The 17652-nt window shown below is 50.2% G+C and overlaps 1 long non-coding RNA gene across 2 annotated transcripts; it reads right to left on the bottom strand.

Annotated features, from left to right (window-relative positions):
- Positions 1–9857: 9857 nt before the first annotated feature.
- On the bottom strand, positions 9858–17371 carry LOC132687531 (uncharacterized). Of its 2 annotated transcripts, none has more exons than XR_013554838.2 (4): positions 16421–17371; positions 11727–11877; positions 10917–10983; positions 9858–10012 (listed from the first exon to the last, which is right to left on the bottom strand). It is a non-coding gene; the product is annotated as an uncharacterized LOC132687531 (long non-coding RNA). The 2 variants fall into 2 exon arrangements; XR_013554837.2 differs by having other exon boundaries at positions 11727–11880.
- Between the last annotated feature and the right edge of the window lie 281 nt (positions 17372–17652).

A 17652-nucleotide genomic window follows, 5' to 3' on the forward strand; every position in this document is an offset into this window, starting at 1 on the left:
GTGAGGCAGACAGGTCATGGCGGTCCAGCCCCAGGAAGAAGGACACTTGCTCAGACACACAAGCGACGTGCTACAACAATGGGAGAGGCAAGTCTTTTTAGCGAATGGTGCTGGGTCGACTGGGAATACTTAGTGAGAAACTCAAATCTAGAGGCACCATAAATCTAAACAGGGAAACAACCCAGCTTCTGGAAGATACCGTGCAGATATTCTCCTTTGTTACTCGGGTAGCAAAACAGTCTTTAAACGGGATTCTAAAAAAGCTCTGCTTATAAGGAAAGAAGAACTTCTATTTACCAAAGACCCCATTAAGAGTTTTTAAAAAGTAAGCCACAGAGGAGCAGAAAATATTTGCAATACATATAACTACCAAGGAATCATTACACCGGTAATAATAATACTAATATATATACATCAGTAAGGAAAAGACTATCAAAAATAAAAAAGAAAGGTACGTGAGTGGGAAGTTTATGACGGGAATCTCCAAATGACCAATAAATATATGAAAAGTTGCTAAATGCCGCTACCCTTCAGGAAAATGAAAATGCAAACCAAAATGACAGAAACGACCCGCACAGTGAGAAGACAACCCGTGACGTGAGACAGAATTTTTGCAAACCATGCATTTGCTAAGTGGTTGATCTCCAGAATATGTAAGGAACACCCACAGCAAAAGATTGACTGATTGACAAATGGCCAAAAGACTTGAATAGACATTTCTCCAAAGAGGCAGATATGTGGCCAAGAAATATATTAAAAGATGCTCAACATCATTGATCATCAGGGTGTTGAAAACCAAAAGCACAATGAGATGTCACCTCACACGTATTAGGGTGGCTATTACGAACGTGTTGGCAGGAAGTGGTGAAATGAGAGCCCCACGCACTGCCGAGGGGGATGTAAAGGTGGCCAGGGCTGCGAAAACAGTATGAAGGTTCCTCAAGAATGGAAGTGACGACCACACAATCCAGCAATCCCACCTCTGGGAATTTCTCAAGAACTGAGGTCAGGGTCTCAAAGACGAAGGGGCACCTCCACCCCCATTTCAGAGCAGTATTACTCACAACAGCCGAGACTCAGAAGCAACCTAGGTGTTCGTCGATGGCTGGATAGACAAAGGAAACGCAGTGCACACACACAATGGGATATAATCCAGCTTTAAAAAAGAAAGAAATCCTGCCATTTCTTCTGACATGGATGAAAGGTGAAGTCCTGGGGCGCCTGGATGGCTCAGTCGGTTAAGCATCTGACTTCGGCTCAGGTCATGATCTCGCGCTCTGTGAGTTCCAGCCCCGCATTGGGCTCTGTGCTGACAGCTCAGAGCCTGGAGCCTGCTTCGGATTCTGTGTCTCCCTCTCTCTCTGGCCCTCCCCCATTCATGTTCTGTCTCTCTCTGTCTCAAAAATAAATAAACGTTAAAAAAAAAAAAAAAAGAAAGGTGAAGTCCTACCTAATGAACAACCCCATCCTGGAAGGATAAACGTGGCACGATTCCACTCGACAAGCTGTGCAAGGAGCCAGACCCACAGGGGCAGGGAGCAGGAGGGCGGTTGCCCTCACACATCGTCTTCTTTGGTTTTGACGGTCTTTTCCTCATTGCTGCCATGTGTTTATACAATAACCTAATATGTGGCAAAAAGTCCCAACTGCTATACACAACACGTATGAATATCAGAAGCATATTGTTGCACCAAAGAAACCACACACACACACACACACACACACACACACACACACATATCCACCTCAAGAAAGGTGCATGTAACCTGGTATGAAGGGGCACGCGGCTTCCACCTCTGGGCTGGGGGCACATGGGACACTTAGGTGTCCTGATCTGGGCAGGAAGTCGTGGGGGCATTCACTCTGGGACACCGACACAAATTATGACTTATTTGTCCCTTTACTCAGGTGTGATATACTTTGACGTGACTGAGTCAGGACGGACAAACTTCGCCTAAACATACCAGTGAGGAAAACAAGCTGTATCAGCCCGATTTGGACAGTCCACGCCATGGAAAGCTGTCCTCACACCTCTGCTGTCCCCAAGGTCCCTGCAGAGTGCCATCCACCCGCGCTGTCCCACAGGACTGAGGTTTTCACAGTACAAGCATCGGTGCACCCAGCCCCTGTGCGCCCGACCTGCCACAGGGACGGTGCCCACCCACCTCTACCCCCTCCATCAGCAGTCAGAACCCATGTTCTGTGTGGAAAATGAATTTTCTTACAAATTACTTTGTCATTGTTGTTTTTTTTTTAATTTATTTATTTATTTTTGAGAGAGCCAGAGAGAGAGAGAGAGAGCACAGAGGAGGAGGGCAGAGAGAGACGGAGAGAGAGAATCCCAAGCAGGCTCCTCACTGTCAGTGCAGAGCCCGACGGGGGGCTCAACTTCATGAACCGTGAAATCACGACCTGAGCCAAAACCAAGGGTCGGACGCTTACCTGACTGAGCCACCCAGGAGCCCCGTGTCATTATTGATTTTAAATAGATCTTTCGTGCAAGTGAGTTTGCTACTTTTTCCGTACAAATGTCGAAGGCAGGGGAGCTGGGGGGCAAGTGCTTTCTAAGTCAGTCATACTCTGGGATTCTTCTGGCCACACAGCAAAGAAAGTGTGAAGTGAACTCATTCTCTCCGCGGGCCAGCTGAGCAATCTGGACACTGATGAAGGCGGTCTAGATACTGAGGTGGAAAACACCATGTTTCATGTGGGAGGGATTCAGCCCCTGAAATATTGTTTACCAAATCGCCAGCTGAATCTTATCACAGGAAAGCAGATTTTGTTTTCAAACACTTTTGAGAGGTGCCTAAAATTCAATACGTGTGCCGAGCCTTCGAATGCTTTGAAGGAGTTTATCTGCTGAAGCGCTAAATGGCATTGGACTTAAAAAGGCCTCTCTTCCCAATTCTCAGGCAGGCTGTCGGCCTCTGTGAAACCCTGCTGGCTCTTTCTTCGCTTTCTGTCCTCGGCGGGCGGGCGGGCGCAGGGCCCCCTCCGCGGGCACAGGGCCCCACCGACGCCCCTGCCTTGAACTCCCTGGACAACCCCGGTCCAGACTCTTTTCAGCTGGTTTTCCAATAACTACGCGTTCGGTGTTGTCGCACTGATTTGGTAAGTTGACAAGGGGCACTTTAAAAGGCTAGTTTCACATGATTTCTAAGCACAAAAACAACACAAAATAAAGTTTCTAAAATGCTGATGAAGACACATGATCTAAGTCTATTCCATGCCCGACACCCCCCAAAATAATCATCAATCAGGGTTAATATGTGAGTGTACATACATTCAGTAAATAATGAATATACACAGGTGGTGAAGGCACCTTCCACAGGCCTGATACACCTGCCTGCCACCGTCTCCTTGTTTGTGGGTCACAGAACATCCAGTTATAGACAAAGTGGGGGAGGAATCACATGCTGCACAGGATTTGGACTCACTTGTCCCCGGGCTCGTGAGCTCACAGTGTCCTGGACAGAAGCCAGGATTCCTGAGGACGTGCTTCCTCATCAGGGGCTTACACGGAGCGTCTGTGAGCGTTGGGTAAACGTGCACACGCACAGCACACGCACAGCATGCACACACAGCACACACACAAGCACACGCTGTGGACCGAGCATTGAGCTGAGCCCCTGAGCTGCTTCGGGCTCTCTCTGCAGGGAGAAACCTGCAGCCTCCCCAGCCTGAGTCTAGCAGGGGGGCAGGCATCGTTGAGCCCACGTGGGAGCGGGTGCGCAGCCGCTGTGGTGGCCGGGCCGAAACAATGGGCGGGACCATCCCAGTGTGAATTGGAAGCTCTGGGCTTTGAGCCGAAATAGCCACTTCTCAGCACGGCCAGTGCCCGGCCCAGCGTCACCTCTTCTGAGCAAAGCACAGACGCCAACGCCCAGGTGGGATCTTTGCGGAGGGTTTGAGGGAAAGACCCTGCGGGAGCCCCTCTGCCACGAACCAGCCCCTCCTCATTAGGAAAGCTCCAGAAGAGGACAGAAAGCCCGAAGCTGGCAGAGGGTTGCTCTGCGCCCACCTGTGACATAGTGACCGTGCTGTCGCTCCCGACACTTCCTTCTGACCCGTTCTGGCCCAGATCCTGCCTTATGTCCCTAGAGTCAGGATCCCTGTTCCTGGAGGGTTTTCCACAGGACCCTGTGCGCGTCATTGCCACTAGAGGGTTTTGGGTTTTTTTTATTTTAGAGAGGGACGGACAGAGACAGAGAGAGAGCACGTGCCCGTGAGTGAGGGAGGGGCAGAGAGAGAGAGAATCCCAAGCAGCTCCTGCTGTCAGTGCAGAGCCCGATGTGGGGCTCAAACCCAGATCATGACCTGCGCCAAAGTCGGACGCTCAACTGACGGAGCCGCCCAGGCGCCCCTGTGTCGCCATGTTTAGTGTTTGACTCTGATTTGCCAGCTGCAGTTGTAAAGGTGGACGAATCCTGGCACCTGCCGCCCAGAGGAGGGCGTGATCATAGTGCAGGAAGTAAGGCCTGCTGACAGCTACCGGGTTCAGCAGCGACACTTACCCCCTCAGGGGACAGGACACCTCCTGACAATTCACCCCGTCACACTTGGGCAGGAGTTTTCTCCTCAGTTTGCTAATAAAACATCACGCAGGAAGGCGAAGATGAGCCAGCACTCCGCCGACAGGCGCACGGCATCTCCATCTGCTAGCGCCCTGTTCCGTCCGCTCCGCACGGCAGCTGAGACGGTCCTGTGTTTCCGCGGCACCCCCAAGCGTCGCCGCCCTGTGGCCAGAGCTTTCTCCGGGAGAAGCCTATTTCGCGAGGGGACACACCGCGTGAAGCCAGGCCTGACTGCCATTTCCGCAAAGAAGTTGTCTTAGGCACGGACACCAGGCAGGCATCTCAGCGGGGCGGACAGACAGGGCTCTCTCTCACTTCGTGTCTAAATGAAAAGTTTCTTTTTGTAAATCAATCTTCTCTCAAAGAATACAAGCTAGGGGCGCCCGGGTGGCTCAGTCGGTTGAGCGTCTGACTCTTGGTTTTGGCTCAGGTCATGATCTCAGGGTCGTGAGTTCACGCCCCGCGTCGGGCTCTGGGCTGACATCATGGAGCCTGCTTGGGATTCTCTCTCCCTCTCTCTCTGCCCCTTCCCACTTGCTCTATCTCTCAAAAGTAAAAAAATAAACTTCAAAAAAAGAGTTTAAAAAACACAAGCTAAACAGTAACAAAACATACACATGTCTCACACGAATACAATCACTTCGAGGCCTGATATCATGAGAATGAACCCATAGTTAACAGCCCATCTTATAAAATTGCAGTGACCACACTGCCAGGGTCTGTCCCCATGGGGACAAAATGCCTCACTAGCTATGGTACAGGAGGTGATCAGGGTTCTTTTTATCAGAACTGACATCTGAATGAAGAAAGTTGAAACAGCCCTATTGGTTTTTCATATAATTCCTATTTCAATAAGGAAAACACAGAGGAAAATGAAGGTTAAAGCAGTTCAGTACGCGTGGAGTGCAGGATATTAATGTCAACGGTGGTGACTTCTGAAGACTGAAGGGTGCTTTGGTGACGACGACACAGTGTTAACGTCTCATGCTCTCTATGGATTGTGTCCTGTTACAAACAGGACTCACAGGTGTAAGTAACTTCCTTCCACACATACAGAAATAAGTCTGATTAAACACAAACAAACCTTAACCTGAGTGGGTTTTTGATGGTTAAAATATGACCTCATTAATGTTCCCTCATAAAAATACATAATCGGCCTTCACTTGTTTGGTTTATAAGATCATAGTATGTCATTAGAGCATTTAGTAGATCGTGTATCTCATTAATAATTCTGGAAGAAGTATTTTTTATTTTATAATTTTCTTTAACATTTATTCCTTTTTGAGAGACAGAGGGAGACAGAGCATGAGCAGGGGAGGGGCAGAGAGAGAGGGAGACACAGAAGCGGAAGCAGGCTCCGGGCTCTGAGCTGTCAGCACAGAGCCTAACGTGGGGCTCAAACCCATGAACCATGAGACCATGACCTGAGCCGAAGTCAGATGCTTAACCGACTGAACCACACAGGCACCCTTATAATTTTAATTAAATTGTATTTTACTACAAACTTATTTTGCTATATTAAGGCTATATAATACCACAAATTGTTTGGATTGGAAGAAATCTAAAACATCAAAAATAGCAAAACAAAACAATATGCAACTATTGTCACCTAAAGCAGTGAATCCTCCACAACGTTAACTTAAAACATGGGAATAGAGAAGACAAAAGGTCGTAAGAACAATGAGATCAGTGACACCGTTACAGATTCCACAGACACTTAAACCAATGAGAGGATCCTACGAGAAAGTGGTGATGACTCTGAACACGTAGGTGTAAATCCACTGACGACAGAAACTGAAACAACGAAACCAAAACCGTGCGTAAGACAGCGCGTGCCGCGGGAATCTGACGTCATCTGAATACGCACGCAACGGCTCTGGCCCCGATGACTTCGCTGACAAGTAATTTCACGCTTAAAGAGGGAATGCTGCCGGCATCACGCGGGATTCCGGAGGATCCGAGCTGGTCCGTGAGTCCCGCCCTGTGACTGGACCCACTCGTGTTCCTACACGGGCAACAGAAACACTGAGAAGATAACGTTTAGAAAATACTACTTGCGACACCACAAAAGCCTCAGATAACTGGAAATGAGCCCAAATAAGAGACGGAAGTCTCCTACCCCGGGAACTGCAAATTACTGCGGACCGAGCAAGGAGTCGGAGACTCGAGGCTGACACCGGAGCGTCTCCCAAATTACCTGCGGGCTCGCGGCCCTGCGCCCGACGCTGGGCGTTTTGTGGGTGATCTGAGCAGCTGGGCCGTTCTAGCTGAGCAGTCGAGGAATGTCAGTGAATATTCCGTGAGTGTGAATAGAACAATGACACCCTCCGAAGGACCTGCTGGGAGGACCACAGGACACGGCCGTGGTGACACTGGGAGGACCACGGGGCCGGGCCGCTGTCACAGTCACAGTGAAGGTTTATCAAGTGAAAAGGCAAAGGTGAAAATCCGCGAAGGGAACAGGTGTCTGGGAGGTCCCAGGGAAGGTGGGAGCTTTCCTGTGACCTTGGCCAGTGGGGCCTCGGGGTCATGCTGGGTTCTCCCCCCCGCCATTAAGGGGGCCTGTTAGGGGGCCGGATGCCTGGGGTGCAGCACCCAGCTGACTAAACTCAGCCACTCAGAGCCCCCACCCCCCAGCAAAAGCTCATTCCTCATAAATCAGGCTGTTAACATAAAGGACAGAGTGTCCCAGGGCCCCGGGCGACAGACGCGCTCACAGCAGACAGGACGCCCCAGGGGCCTGGCCCCTAGCTCCCCAGAGCCCGCTGAGGGCTGGTCCTGAACACAGGCCTGTCCTGGGAACGCGCAGGGTAGGAGGAGCCCAGGCCTGCAAAACTGGGGAGGAAGAAAGTGGCACCCCTACTTTAAATCTTTCACAAGTACAGTCTGAAAATGACTAAACCTCTACGTGTAAAAACAAAATATAACTGTTAAAATTCTATCAAAAATAGAACATTTAAAAATGTTTTAAGTATTATGACTTCCCTGAATATGAAATAAAACCCAGTATAAGTCATTAATAACTATAACACACATCACCTAAAAACATTAAAAATCCTTGTGATAAAGGCAAAAATGAAGACATATTGACAGTCTAATAGAAAATATTCTTGGGGCGCCTGGGAGGCTCCTTGGTTAAGCGTCTGACTTTTGATTTCGGCTCACGTCTTGATCTCACAGTCTGTGACCCGAAGCCCCGAGCAGGACCCTATGCGGACAGCGCAGAATCCGCTTGGGATTCTTGCTGTCTGCCCCTCCCCCACTCATTCTCAATCTCTCTCTCTCTCTCTCTCTCTCTCTCTCTCTCAAAAATAAATAGAAGACATTTAAAAACATTTTTTAAGAAGAAACTATTCTTAAAACATATGATGGGAAAACGATGGATTTTTGTTGGTAATACTCACAAATAAATGAATGAAAAACCAGCATAAGCAGTGTGTGGCACGTGAAATCATGCCCCCCAGAGATGCGTCTCCCCCAATCTCAGACACCGTGAGTATGCTGGCTCACGTGACGGGAGGGGTTACAGACATGGCCCTGAGATGGGAGAGCACCCAGGGTGCCGGGGGACCCAGCGCGAGCACCCGAGTCCTCACCGGCTCCGAGGACACCCGGTGACAGAGGGGGAGGGAGGCAGTGTAGACAGGGCCACCGCCGAGGAACGCAGGCAGCCTCCAGAAGCTGGGTGAGCCCTCACCTAAGCCCGTGATAGGAGATGGGCGTCCTCTCTGCCACCACAGACTCCCGCGTTCTGCCCACACCCGGTGTGGTTCCCGGAGCCCCCGCGGGGCAGCTCAGCTTCTGGCCTGGACAGCCGCGGGGACATCACTTCGTCGGGTGAGACAGCGCAGTCTGGTCACTGTTTGGCAACAACAGGAAACGAACTTTCCAACACACGCCGAAAAGTATAAGAATTCACAGAAGAAACAAAAACAAACTTCTGCGAAAGTTACTCAGTTTTGCCAGGACGTCTGCGGTCCCCGGTTAAGCCGGTGTGAACTACTCTTTTCTCCACACCAGTTAGAGAAAGGCAGAATTTTGCTAATACTCGGCTTCCACCACCTGGAAGGCGTCAGAAGCTCGGGCACCGTAACGGGCGAGGTCCCCGTGGCAGTTCCCACGCCGGGCCTTCCACGCACACCCTTAGGGCCGCTCCTCTACATTCACCAGCAACTGCGCGCCCCCCCTGCTGCAGATCCGCACACGGAGATGTCTCGTTCGGGATCGTTGGGAGCGCGTTCTGGGGAGGCAACCGGCGTGAGCCACTGCCTCGACCGTCTGGCAACGTAAAACGAGGGACACGGCGGTCGGGCCGCGCAGCGAGCGCTCGGGCCGCCCCAGACCGCCTCCCGTGCGGTAGAAGGAAAGCGAGGAAACGCGCAGAAGCCACAGGCCAAAGAGACGCGTGACGCGTTAACCATGCACGGACTTGCACACGCGGCGCTGCTTCCGTGGACTTTCTCGGGAGTTCCGGGTGAGGCGAGAAAAGGCGTGGGAAGGGTCTGCCTCCTCGGAACGAGTTCCCGGAAGCCACGTGTGTCCAGGCGCCGAGGCACCTGCCCCTCCGGGCCGCTGGCCTCGCTCTCGTTAACCGCCAGGAGCGGAGTATGACGCGCCAGCTGGACAGCTGCACCGGGCTGGCGTTTTTTCCTCTGAAAAACTGTTTACCTTCCAAGAGAAAAGTAGGCGATGATAAATATTGAAATTATTGACGTGTTACACTTTTTGTTCTGGGAAGAGAGATTATATAGTTCTGTAGTAACTTTTCAGGGGTAGTGAGCTCAAGCAATTTAGTACATCTGAGATGTTATGTAATCGTCACATTCATTATGCATCGGCTGATGTTAGAGTTGTTCTTCTAACGAATATTGTATTCTGTGACTTTTAATCAACCAAGATAAGGAAAAAGAAATCTCAGTGAAAACTGCTAGTTTTCATTTAAGAAATAAAAGAAACATTCTTCATTTTAAAGGACATCCATCTCGGGGCGTTTGGGTGGCTAGTCAGTTAAGTACCTGACTCTTGATTTCAGCTCAGTTCATATCCTCACGGTTCGTGAGATCGAGCCCCGTGTTGGGCTCTGCACTCACAGCACAGAGCCTGCTTGGGATTCTGTCTGTCTCTCTCTGCCCCTCTCCTACCCACACATGCTCTCCCTCTCTCTCTCTCTCAATATAAATAAATAAACATATAGAAAAATAAAGGACACACATTTTGGTAATTTAAAAACACATACTTCTTGTGAGTACTCTTTGAGAAATATTTTATTTTTATGACGCCTGTGGGATGCTGTGCTTTTCCAGCAACACCCGGAACAGTGTGAATTATGCTGCTCTGAACCGTGTGTCTGTCTGTCCCCCGCACGCTTCTTCCCTCTCCTAGAACGTTGTGCTTCATAAATATTTCCTTATGTTGCTGCTGAGTTCCAAGCAAACGCACTGAGCATAAGAAATGTAACAACATATTTCAGTTCATACAAGTGTTGTGGCCTTACCTTCCTGTTCACTTTGTTCCCGGGAGGTCTTGCTCAGAATTTGCCGCATCCTAAGCCAATGGCACTCACTGGGTGTATATTCAGATGACCTCACTTCAGCTTCAAATCTTTCGTGAATTCTTTACTGGACTTTTCCCGTGCGAGAGGCTGTAATCTGTCTCTGCCTCGAGTTCAGGTGGGGGGCCCGGGACGAATTTCCTCTGAACCCCTGACATCCGCATCCTGCCTGCTCTCTGAGCTCTTCGGTTCAGCCATCTGCACTTTTCCCTCTTACGACAGACACGGATTGTACCCAAACCCTCCACTTCCAAGGCCTCACTGCTGTGAAGTGTAAGCTTTAAAGAGAAGTGTGGGTCCCCTGGGGAGGGAGTGTTTTCTAAGGTCAGGGGCGGGTGGGGGGGAACCCTTGTAGCTCACAGGAATTTGGGAGAAATGGTCAGAAAGCATTGCTTCCAGAACACGGCACGAGCTTCTCTGATCCTTCTCTAGAAGCATCAGAAGAACAGAAGGCAGCCAAGTAACTCCGCCTCTCCGAACAAAGTTGCGGAAACGTTTCAGGAGTCAAAACTATTCAGGACCCGGCAAGGGTAACATTTACAGTTCTGGCATCAGTAACAATCGCCAAGCGTGCAAAGAGGTGGAAGAATCCAGTGTATGTGACAACGAAACCAACGAATAGAAACAGATGCGGGAACATCACCTATTATAGAATTAGTAGGTGGGTTGAAAACCAGTTACGAGACTTTGTTTACTAAGGCAAAAGAAAGTAGGAGCATGTCACGAAGAGAACTGGACTGTATTTTTTAAACCAAATCGAGTTTCTAGAGATGGAAACTAAAATATCTGACATGTGAGTTAATGGATTGGACATCGCAGAAGAAAGGGTCCAGAAACTTTAAGGTTCAGCGAATGAACCTAGACGAAGGAAAACACAGAGAAGAAACTACTGAAAAAATTAAAATGAATTGAAAGAAGGCAGTGCCAGTGAGCCATGATGTGATCCGAGTCCCAGAAGCAGAGACCAGAGGAAGGAGAAAACATTTGGCAAACACAGGTGTCCGCCTCCTGGGGGATTTTTAGCCCCTGCCACAGGGACCAGTGAGGCAGGATGGCTCTCGGGGCCCAGCCAGGTGTGACCGGCCCCCCTCACCTGCCTCACCGGAACCTACGCTCGCCCTGAATCAGAGCACCCAGATTTTGAGGCTGCGGACCGTGGTTTACTTTCCGTTGGCGATTGTTTGGGTGGCCCGAGCACGAGTGGGTTTTCCGCCGAGCGAGAGAACTTGCACGTTCACTCGGCATCCAGTCCTTCGGGACCCAGCTCGAGGCTCCCAGTGGCCCACCTGCTCCCTCCCTGAGCGGAAGAGGGTCTCAGATGGGAATCTGAAACCTGGAACCGAGCCCTGCCCCCCGAGGACCGCCCCGCCCACCGGAGGTCGGCGGACAGGCCCACGTGTGCAGCTCGCAGCCTGTGTGCCCATCCTGTTAATTTTCTGGTCTCAAGTAATTTGACAGGGATTTAATAGGAAATACATTCCGTCAGTGGAGGCCAGACACTGTGGTGATGAGACGTTTCTCCCACTGACCCTTGATATTTTTAGATACTCTGTCAACACCATTAAATGAGTTGCTTCCTTAATGTAATTTTCATGCAATACCTGTGGGTTCGTGGGTCTGAGATGAGTGTTTACAGAAAGTGACAGATCATTAGTCCGGCAACCCCTGTAGGCGGGACTTCGGCGCCGTCCAGGGGGGATCCCCAGGTTCCTCGGCTTGTGCAGCCGATGTGTTAGCCGTGAGGCCTGTAACCTGCTGGAAAGGACAAGTGTTCATGCCAGAAACTACAAATATGCCTCTCAATTTGCCTCTTTCATGAGTAACATTTAAACGTAGACCCCAAACTAGTGCTCTGTGCACATAATGGTGATTTCTCTTCACAAGTGACTGGAACTGGCTTGTTATTCTATGTACAGAATAGAGTACTTTTTATTAAGACTTTTTAAGGGTTTAGGTTCACAGCAAACTTGAGGGGGATGCAGAGAAATTTCCCACATATCCCAGCCCCCCAGTCCCCCTCCTATGACACACACCCTCCCCCCTACACCTCCCGCCTCCTCCCACACAACCCTCCCCCACCACAGACACCCTCCCCTCCCCAGACGGTGACTTTGTTACACCCGATGAGCCCACAGACGAGCATCCAAGCCCCCGGTTCACATCGGGGTCAGTCTTGGGGGCACACGTTCTATGGTTTGGGACAAACGTATAAGGACACGAATCCCCCACATGGTACCTGACAGAGCAGTTTCACTGCCCTAAGAGTCCTGTGCTCCGACCATCATCTCTCCCCCGACGCCAGGCAACCACCAGTCTCGGTACCATCCCCGTAGTTCTTTTCCAGAACGTCCTGTGGTTGGACTCACAGAGTGTGTAGACTTTCAGACCCGCTTCCTTCACTTAATCATCTGCATGGAAGGTTCATCCGCGTCTTTTCACGGCTTGATGGCTCATCTCCTTGTAGCGCAGAGTAACCCTCCACTGTCCGCGTCGACCACAGCTTATTCATTTATTCACCCACCGAAGGGCATCCGTGTTTGGGCATTTGGGAACAACACCACTATAAACTTGGGGGGGGGGGCGGGTTGTGTGGACGTGTTTCAATTCCTTTTGTGAATACCAAGGACTGCTTGTTAAGAGTGTGCTTTGCTTCGTAAGAGACCCCCACGGTGGCCCCCGCAGTGGCCCCCGCGGTGGCCCCCACAACGACCTCCACAGTGGCCTCCACAGTGGCCCCCGCAGTGGCCCCCGCAGTGGCCCCCGCAGTGGCCTCCACAGTGGCCCCCGCAGTGACCTCCACAGTGGCCCCCGCAGTGGCCTCCACAGTGTCCCCCACAGTGACCTCCAGTGGCCCCCGCAGTGGCCCTCACAGTGGCCCCCGCAGTGGCCTCCACTGTGCATTCCCACCGGCAGTGACCCTGACTTCCTGCTGCTCTGCATCCTGGCCGGCGTTGCATGCTGTCAGAGTTCCGATTTGGCCATTCCGGTCGGTGCCCGGTGCTGTCTCACAGTTGTTTCGATTTGTGTGTCCCTGGTGGTATATGTGCGCCATTTCACCTGCTGACTTCCCTCTGTATAACCTCTCTGGGGAGGTGTCTCTTAGGGTTTGGCCCATTTTTTAATTGGGCTGTTTCCTTAGTATTGAGCTTTAAGAGTTCTTTACATATGTGTATATAAGTTTATTTCTTTATTGAGAGAGACAGAGAGCGAGTGAGATCATGAGTTGGGGAGGGGCGACAGAGGGAGAGATTCCCCCTCAGTCTCCGTGCTGCCAGCTCAGAGCCCGACATGGGGCTCGGCCTCACAAACCTTAAGATCATGACCTGAGCCAAAATGAAGAGTCAGATGCTTAACAGACTGAGACACCCAGGCACCCCAGGTTCTTTGTATATTTTGAGTTTTGAATAACAGTCCTTTCTCAGATGTGTCTTTTGCAAATATCTTCTCCCAGTCTGTGCCTTGTCCTTTCTCTCTCTCTCTCTCTCTCTGACATTGTCTTTCTGAGAGAAGAAATTTTTTATTTTAATGCAGTCCAGCTTATTGGTCCTTCCTTTCACGGATCCCGTCTTTGGTGTTGGATCTAAAGGTTGTCACCATCCCCAAGGCCACCTGGGTGTTCCCCAATATCATCTTCCAGAAGTTTTACATTTTGCATTTTACGAAGACGGTCTTTGCTTCATTGTCAACGATCAGTGACTATACTTATGGGATCTCCATTCACTCTACTGATCTAGCTGTCTGTTCTTTGACCAATGTCACATGGTTTTGATTGCTACGGCTTTCTATTACGTCCTGAAATCAGGTGGTATCAGTTCCTGCATAAAGGAGGATGTCACATAATGATTTTAAAAAGTTTAATTTCACCAAGAAGGCATAAAAACCCCAAATGTTTATGCACCTAGTAAAAGAATTTCCTTATTTAAACAAAACCTAGTAGAACAGAGAGGAGAAATAAACACATTTACAGTTATTCATGGAGATTTCAAGACCCCACTGTCAGTAACTGGAAATCAGCAAGGACCCATGAGCCCTGAGAACACCAGCAACCGGTCAGCCCCCTGACGCCACAGGAACACCACCGTCCGTAGCAGAACCTAACCCCTTGTCCAGTGGACACGGAACGCGCACAAAAGTGGACATAGTGTTGTAGGCTCTGGAATCGACATTAACAATTTTGTAAAGATAGAAACGATTTAAAGCGTGTTCTTTACCCACAGCAGAACAAACAGATATCACCTAACCGCCCACTTTGGAAATTAAACAATAATACCAACTGAGAAACGTGACACATCAAAGCTTCCTGGGGTTTATCTTCTCTTATTTTAGCTCTTTCAAACAAAAATGAGACGGGAGTGTTTTTGCACCCACGCTGCAGCGTTATTACAGCAGTCCACATGCAGTTTAGCGCTGGGTTGAATTGTCCCCTTTGTGAGACTTAACCGGGTATTTTAGGGGCACTGGAAGTTGGAGTTCTCCCGGTGCGTTCGTGGCTCGGTGCCTGTGCTAGAAATAACTTTTATTTGAAGTAGAGTATTTGCCCCAGGATGAGGGCACCTTCGGCGGCTCCCCCCGGACTCCCCGACCACCTGCCCGCCCTCTGCCATCCAGAGAAAGCAGCTGTTCTGATGTCTGGTCACCTCCGCTTAGTTCTGCCTGGTTTTGAACTTCGTAAGGACCGCCTGCCAGTGAAAGTCTACTTGGATAGGAGCCGGGCAAGTTATTTTAACAGAGAGAATTTAAAACAGAAGTGTTCTCCAGCACCGGAGAACTGGGGAGGAAAGGAAGGAAGCACAGGGCTCGGGGGAGGAGAGAGCTGCTCCGTGAGTGGGACAAGTACTCATGTCACGTCGTCATGCCCTCACCGCCCTCCTACCACATGGAATAGCTCCGCCATCAAAGTGTCCCCACATCAGCCCCCTTTTAGCCAAAGCTTACTGTCCACCAAGTGTCCCCACATCAACCCCCTTTTAGCCAAAGCTTACTGTCCACCAACCCCAGCAATAATGTTCTGGATTATCTTACAAGCAAAAAAACAAAAAAACAAAAAAAAACCTTATGAAGTAAAAATGTTCTTCCACATGGTTGTATACACATGCATGTATCGTGTAGATTTTATTTCATGTAGAAAGAAGCATACGTTCTCATTCTGAAATGCTATAATATAGAAGGTAATCAATTAGCCAGTGGTAGTCGTGTTCAAAATTTGCCTAGCACTATGCACAATTTCGCTTGTGTAGACACACATATTTGCCGAGTTAGGTGAAATGGGATTCCACTCCATGTAATAGGCCACCAGCTCTATTTCTTAACCTCTAACTTATCACTTCCGGTAGGCACTTGGAAGGAGAAGTTTTAATAACCGCATGACATACACATAACAACTGGTACAACCTCCCTGCAGTGTGGCTGTGATGCTAACAACAGGATGTATGGACACTAACGTCGTATGTGTGTGTAAATAACTCCCCACTGAGGATCATTTCCTGGGGGCGGAACGTGTACGTGCTTGAGGGAAAACACACTGGGCTGCTCTCCGCTCCCACGTAAACACGTCCAGAAGATCTCGTTTCCCTCATCTGGGCCAACCCTTGGGGTGGCCTGTGCGCGTGTGTGCGTGTGTGAGATTATGTGTGTGAACGTCCCATATTCGCCCATTTGTTGTAAAATTGTCAGCTTTTAATTTTAATGTCTATTATTGCCAGTGGGCTGAACATTTTCTTCTAATACTTGAATTTTTGGAAACATGGCCTTAGTTTTTCTTTTGTGTTCATTCCTTCCCCTCAATAGGTTCCAATCTGATGGTTGCATGTATTTCTTTTAGTTTCGTTTTCTTGCCAGCAGTGGTCAGAGATCACATACTCTTGGATAAATTCTTGGCACATCCGTTGCCACCGGGAAATAGTAAAGAAAAGCCATCCGTAACATGATGGGTTTTAACTTTCATTTGTCACTTAGGGGTGAGAACATCCCAAGCTTTTAAATTGTATAGTTGTGTCCTCAGATATTTCCTCCCTTATTTGCACACTGTTTACTAATTACTACTTCTTGGAAATTGTGGGATATTACTGAAGGCTCATCATTTCCACAAACACATCCTTGATTAGCAAGTGCCGATGGTGTAATTCTCAAGGTAGAGAAACTTTGACCTCCCTGCAGGCTACTCAGATTCTCAAAGACTGTGAACTGGGAGCCCGTGAGGTCTGTTTCCACATGGCAAGGCGGGGTTCAGCTTTTGGCCCAAAGGCATTTTAGTTTTACAATCTTAGGTCAAGAATGTTTCTCGGCATGAACTCACCTGAAAGCTAAAATGATTGTTCTCTGGATCCCTCCAGATCTTCGTAGGTGAGTTCTGCTGTCTGAGGTAAAAACCGGAGTCCCCAGGTGTAGACACTGGATGGTAACAATGGGCAAAGCAGGGGCTCTGTGTTCATTTGACAATCAATCCTCTCCTCAACCGTTTTCCTCCAGGAGTGGTGCGTCATTGCAAATCATTTCCGTTCACGACTTATCAGTCAGGGCAAACCCAGAAACTCATTGCTTAATTTCTGTGATAATAAACTAGCAACCCCAAAATCTGTTGTTTTCTTCACGCAGTAACAATTTGTTGGGCGGGGCTTGGTGTGACGGCTCCGTTCTCCACTAGGTGGCACTGCTTAGCGGACTGGGGTGGATCAGTGCGAGTGCAGGTGCGCGTGGGAGAGTGGGCGTGGCTTCGCCCAGCCCCCTCATCGCCGCCCCCCCCCCCCCCCCCCCCCGGGAGCTCTGTGCGCTCACAGACCCGCGATCGATCGAGCACCCCTCGTTTGTCTGAGGCCTCCGTCCACTCCCCGCCTCTACCCTGTCCGTGTCCCAGCCGGCTGCCTGCAGGGCCGCACCTCCCTCTCTGGTTTTATCTCAGATGCGATGTGTTTCAAAAGCCCGCACTTCAGAGGCGGACTCCAGCCGACTCTCTGGGGAGGACGTTGCTGAGCGGTGGTCCCACGTTGCCCCAGAAAACGTTCGTGTAACCGCACGAGGGCAGAGGTTCAGAGATTAAGGCAAACCACAACACAGCCGGTGCCACCCCACTCTGGCGTCTTTGTCCCCAAACCAGCAAACGGGGCTGCTCTCCAGGATCCGCTGGGACCTTTGCCCGAGGGGAGGCCGCATGGCCTCTACCAAACGCCCTCCAAGCGGGGGAACCGCTTCTCCCCACGTGGCACACGGACCCCGCTGCCTGCTCCCGGGGATTGGCCCTACTTCCTGGCCGGAGCCCCGCCAGGCACCGAGCTCTGGAACGTCGGACTCTGCGCTCCACTGTTTACAGAATCCTGGCGGCATGGAAACCCCCTCCTTCCTCCCCATCAGTGGTTTTGGGGGGCAGATCCCTCGTCAGTCCCTGCGACTGTTTCCACTCTTTCTCTCTCCTCCTCTCCAGCTACTTCCGGGGGAGTGCTTTCCTTGCACTGCCCGACTGAGCCAGAGTCGGTCGAGGGACAGCTGGCTCCCATCAGGGCCCACTGGTTTCTTCTCAGCATTGCCAGGAGC

Source organism: Panthera onca, chromosome A3 (assembly GCF_046562875.1).
Source record: "Panthera onca isolate mPanOnc1 chromosome A3, mPanOnc1 haplotype 2, whole genome shotgun sequence".
Taxonomy (NCBI): domain Eukaryota; kingdom Metazoa; phylum Chordata; class Mammalia; order Carnivora; family Felidae; genus Panthera; species Panthera onca.